Source organism: Marmota flaviventris, chromosome 5 (assembly GCF_047511675.1).
Source record: "Marmota flaviventris isolate mMarFla1 chromosome 5, mMarFla1.hap1, whole genome shotgun sequence".
NCBI lineage: Eukaryota > Metazoa > Chordata > Mammalia > Rodentia > Sciuridae > Marmota > Marmota flaviventris.
This window is the reverse complement of record NC_092502.1, coordinates 163,595,790-163,601,789: the sequence shown is the minus strand read 5'-3', so window position 1 is coordinate 163,601,789 and position 6,000 is coordinate 163,595,790.

The window sequence follows — 6,000 nt, the reverse complement described above, 5'->3', positions numbered from 1 at the left end:
CTCCCCAGCAGTGCGCGGGGGCACAGGGGATTGTGCATGAGAAGCGCAGCTGCTCCGCAGCCTCGCTGACACCGGGCATTCGGACTCACTGTCTTCACAGTGCTCTTCCCTGAGGACTGCCATGTCGGGAAGCTCTGTGTTCGGCTGCCGTCAGTGAGACTCGTCAGGTACCTGCCCGTGTCATTGCTGCCAAGGGTTCGGAGAGTCCTTGCACACTCTGGGTACCAGCTCTTTTTCAGAGGGGCGCTTTGCAAATGTCTTCCCCACTCTTAGATCGTCCTTTTAGTCTCTTACTGGAATCTTTCAAAAAGCAGAAGTCATTAATTTTGATGAAGTTCAATTTATCAACTTTTTTCTTGTATGGATCCTGTTTTTAGTGTCTTATTTAAGAAATATTCACCAAACTGAAGATCACAAAGCTTTTCTCCTAAGTTTTCCTCTGAAATTTTAAAATTATAGATCTTACATTTATGCTGTGATCTACTCTCCATCAATGTGCTGTCCCAGAAGGCCTGAGCTCCTTGTCTCATTGTCTGGCACCCCGCTGAAGAGTCCTTTCTCCACTGGGTTGCTTTTGCATTTCTGTTAAAAAGTCAACGAAGCGTACAAAGAGGGGTGTATTTCTGGAGTAGATTTCACCTCTTCTGAGGCCGGTTCCCACAACAGTGTCCCTCCCGGATCCACAAGGAAGCCTGCCCAGCGCACCCTGCCTGCCTTCCTTTTGGTCCCAAAGTATGCTTCTCACACCGCCACCCGGGGCTGCCTGCACATCCAATCTGACAGGTGCTACCTTGTAGTTGGGGTGCACAGGCCATGACATTTACTGTGGCGTCGTCACGGCTGGGCCTGCGTGGATCCTCCTGCTTTGAGTCTTCTCCTCTCCCTCCGCACTCTCCTTTGTCTCTTCCTGCCTTCTTTGACTGGGTGTTCTGTTTTATTCCCCCTTGGTTGGGTTCTATTGTTCCTGTGCTGTGCTCTTCTGCTTGCTTTGGGCTCACAGTGTGTGCTAACTTGCTGTGTCCACTTCCAGGGACACCATGCTCTTCCCACGGGGGAGAGCCGTGCACAGTGTCCTTCCTGCACAGCCTGCTCTGTGAGCCCCTGCTGCGTAGTTCACCTCTACGCATGCCACGAATCCCGGGTGTAAGTCGATTTTGCTTTAGGTAGCCAACCACCAGTCTCTCCCTTCCCTTCCTTCACCTGACAACCATCTTTTTAAAGGGATTTCAATAATGAGAAAAATGTGCTTCTATTACCCACAAAACTTCTGGTTTCTGGGGTTCCTGTTTTCACCAGGCAGGCCAGATTTTGACACGCATCGCTTTCCTTCTCCTTGAAGGCCTCATGTCAACATGGCTGGCACGGAGAGCGTGTTGCTGCTGAATTCCTTCAGCTCTTCTATGTTGGAAGAGGCTTTATTTCTCTGGAGACACTTTTGCTGGGTATAGAATTCCAAGGTGACCACCGTCTCCTCTTTCCTACTTATTATTGCTTCTACTGAAATCTGTTCTTAGGCGTTTCTCTTACCTTTTGTATGAAATATGTCTTTTTTATTTCTGGCTAATTTTTGAGGATTTTTCTCTTTATCATTGGTTGGGTAGCTCCCACCATGAAACTTGGAACACTTCTTGTCCTCCTCCTCCACGGAGGACTCAGGTGGCCTGTGTTCGGGGCTTCAGGTCCCACAGCTCTGACACTCACCTCACTTTTGCCTCTGTTCTCCATTTCCTCTGAACAGTGTGCCCTGCCTGTTCTCCCGCCCATTCACCTTCTCTTTGGAGATGCTAGATCCACCTCAGTCCCAAACATATACTTTGACTCTTGGACACTGGAGTTTTTTTTTTTTTTTTTATTTCTTAGTGTTGATGGACCTTTATTTTATTCATTTATTTATATTGGTGCTGAGAATCGAACCCAGTGCCTCATGTGAGGCAAGCACTCGACCACCGAGCCCCAGCCCCAGCCCCGACACTGGAGTGTTTACCTCCAGATTCAGATTCGTGTACTTGAACAATCTTTCATGTCTCTTCCAAACACATTCACCTTGCTTGCTCTCTGAAGGTATAAGAGTCATAGTGATTGTCATTTTGGGTGTGTTCCCTTTGATTACAGGTCATGTTTCCTACCTTTTTGCATCCTGGTGACTTCTGAGTGGGTGCTAAGAAGCATTGTTGAGTTTCACCCTGGTGGTGGGTAATACTGTGCTCCTGTGAATATCTGGAACTTTGTTGATGGCTGCAGATGAGCTGCTTATCAACAGTTTGGACGTTCCTTCAGGTCTTGCTTTGAAGCTTTGTTGGATGGGAGCTGAGTCGAGTTTCTTCCAGGGCTAACACTTTCTCACTGCTGAGGCAAACCATCTGAGCTACTTCAGTCTCTGCTCCTCCGTGGTGACGGGGAGCAGAACTTTGTCACTCCAGAGCTGCATTGGTGCCACCAGCTCTCCACAGCACCGTGGTGGGGCTGGCCCTGCTGGCCTTCCCTGTGGAAGGACATCTTGTGTCTTGCCACTACCTGGCTATGCAGCTTAGTGCTGTCCATGGCCAGGGTGGACTTCACACCACTTGGTGTCATCTAGACGAGGGACACACTACAGGATCGGAGTGCTTCGGAGTCCTCAGAGATCACCTCAGGGGCCAGCACTGGGTCTCGTGTCAAAAGCCTCCCATGCACTCAGAATGGCAGAGGTGAGTTGCGTGGTTGGTAAATAGAGTTTGAATTTTGTACGTAATTACATTTCTCCTCCAAATGGTCCATCATTTACTGAAGAATTGTGTTAAAAATCTCCGACTCTGTTTGCTATTTTTCCTCCTTTGAGCCCTGTTGACGTTGCTCCTGCAGCGTGCCCTAGGAGCCTGTGCTGGTGAGGTTTCCCGTCTTGGGGGCCTCAGGAAGTGTCTGTCGTGACCTTGAGCAGGACGTCCATCTCACCAGATCAGCTACTTGAGGTCACGTTTCACACGTGATAGACACGCCCTTTTTTACTTTCCATCTTTGTCCACGTAGCACAGTTATGTATTTTATTTTTTGTTAGTCTAACAACTGTCACTTAGGAGTTTTTAATGTAATCTGTAACATGGTGGGATTCAAATTTACCATTTTGCTATTTGTATTTGTGTCATCTATCCTTTGTCCTTTCTTCCTACTTTTCATCTCTAGTTTGGATGAAATCATTTGAATTAATCATGCCTCCTTGGCACTCTTCTTCAAATGAGATCCATCCTGTAGGAAGAGCTGAGTTCCACATGATGTGGCTTTCTCCCAGCCTGCGTTACTTTCAGTGCTGCTGCTGCTGATGAGGAACTATTAACAAATGTCTTCGTTTTGCCTTGAATTTTAAAAAATACATGTATTTTTGCTGTCATTGGACACGATACCTTTATTTTGTTTACTTTTATGTGGTGCTGAGGGTTGAACCCGGGGCCTCGCAAGTGCTAGGCAAGCGCTCCACCGCTGAGCCCCAGCCCCAGCCCTTGCCTTGACTTTGGGAGATTTTCCTTAGCAGAGTTTCAGCTTGGCGGTCAGCGGTCAGCGGTCTGGTCCGGGCCTGGAGGATGCGCCAGCCTATGTGTCCAGCCTGTGTCCTGCTGGGGGGTCGGCGCCAGCTCACCTGTTCCTCCACACTGCTCTTGTTCTCTGGCTGCCTTTGCGGCCTTGTCTGGGACAATGTGCCTGGCTGCCTGTGTCATTTATTCTGCTTAGTGCTTGTCATTTGGGAAGATTCTGGCCATTGTTGTGTTAAGGAATCCCCGCCCCCGCCCCCAGCCACTTTCTGGGCTCCAGTTGCGTGTGCTAGACCCTTGAATTGTCCCCTGGGCCTTGGCTTGCTTTTCTTCCATCTTCACTGGGATGGCACTTCGCGCAGTGCCAGGCTCACTACCTCCCCTGGTGTGGAAGTGGCACCCCCTTTCTCTACAGAAAAGCCCTCTCCACCAGGGCTGATTTTAGGACTGTCAGCAAAAGAGTCTCTGCAAAAGAGTCCAATGTAGATAAACTTCCTATTTTCGTGTCGCCCTGTTTACTTGGCCACTGGCCGGGAAGATAGCAGCACTCCAGGTGCTGGACACCCCTTACTAGTTTTTCACAAACATGTATCCTGTATAGTACTTTGAAGAAATGTGCAAACAAGGCCTCTGGCCTTGAGCTGGGCTTCACAGAGATGTCTACATTTCTAAGACAAGTTACAATCGGGCTCCATGGAAACAGCTGGCAGGGGAGGAAAGAAGGGGAGGAGAAGCTCCCCCCTTCTCAGGTGTGGTCCTTGAAGGGTTAACTTGCCCAGAACAGTGAAAGAAAACGCTGCCTTTATGGGAACTTCTACAGACTGTGAACTTCTGAGCCCCGCCCCTTACACGCTGGGTATAAAACTCTGAAACTCCCTGAACTCGGGGTTCAGGGGATTGATTGATTACAGCAAAAGCTGTGCCCTCTGAGCCTGGCTGCAGCCAAATAAAACTGTTTCCTGCTGTCTTCGGTGCCCCACCTCGTTTGTCTCTACACCAGTGTCTCACCCACTAGTCTCACCTGGTGTGAGGGGGGGTGCCTCTTGCCCAACCCTGAGTCCACTTGGCAGAATCCTGCCCCAGTGGCGTGAGAGGGAGGGGGGTCCAGGGTGGCTCAGTAACACAGGGTCAGACAGCCCACAGCTGGCCTGGTAGGTCACCACTGAGTTCAGCTGGTCAGGGGCAGGCGCGGGATGGGCTGGCCTGGCTCTGAGAGGGGGCCTGTCACCCCTGGAGGCGGGCGGATCCCACGGCCTTCGTCCTGCATGCACTGCTTCATCTTCGCCCCTCAGTCTCCCTGCCTGTGCCCTGTGCCCCTCCCCGTGGAGGCTTTGACTTGAAGCCGGGCAGCCTGTGAGTCCCTGTGAGGTGAGGAGGCAGGGCCAGGCTCAGGGTGCTGCTGGCTGAGGGGCCACCTACACCCGTCGCCGTCCCAGCAGGAGGTGTTCTCTCGCGTCCAGTGAGTCGTGCTGGGAGCAGCTAGGCATGGCTCCTCCCCCTGGCAGTCCTGTGATCACTGTGGCTGGCTGCCACCATCTAAGTGTCCCTTTTCCCTTCTCCGCAGGATCATACCCCCGTCTGTGGCCTCAGGTGTGACCATGTGAAGCAGGAGTGGGACCAACCTGCTCCTCCACAGGGAAGAGCCGACATCTAGGGTGTGCTCCGACCCCTCTTCCTTCTGCCATCTGGCTGCAGGACCTGGGAAGGCCACTCTGCTGGTCCAGGACCCACACGTGAAGGGCGGTGTTGCTGCAGCCGGCCTGCCCTGGACGGCACGAGCCAGCAGTGAAGCTACTGCTGACCCCAATCCCAGTGGCCACACTTGTTACGCAGCACACCCCCTGTGCCCCGTGGGTAATGGGCCCTCCACACAGGCTTCTCTGCTTGAAGGTCGGTTCCCAGGGTGGGACGCCTCCACTCGGACCACAGCTGATCTACTGCAGTGTAGGTGGCCATCAGCAACGGGGGCTGCCCCCTCCGGAACCAGGGGCAAGACAGGTGCTGCGCGATCAGACGGCAGCTGGTGAGGGGGAGATGGGGCTGCTGCAGTTTGGGCCCCGAGGCCCTGGGGTCCTCCTTGGTCTCTCATGACCGAGGCTGTGACAATGGGTAGGAGGGCAAAGACCCACCTGCTCAGGGCTAAGAGGAAGAGACTAGGCGTGAGGAGGGGGCTGTGCACACCGGTCAGATCTTGTGACTACCAGGATGGTGGTGGCCGCGGCTCGCGCTCGCGTGGCCGGGTGAGTGCCCGAGCTGTGGTAGGCACGCACGTCAGTGGGCAGCACGCTGTCATTTCACACAGCAACAGGCGTGGGACGGTGACCTTGTGACTCAGTTTCCCCATGGAAGGTCCACAGATGGGTTTGTGCCTGCACAGAATCCACGTCACCCAGAAGTGGACCGGCCTTCTGGGAGAAGTCACTTGCAGGTGTGACTCAAGCCGGGGGAGAGGGCACTGGAGCCAGCTTGGGCGGCCAGCGGGGGCTGTGGTGGGCTC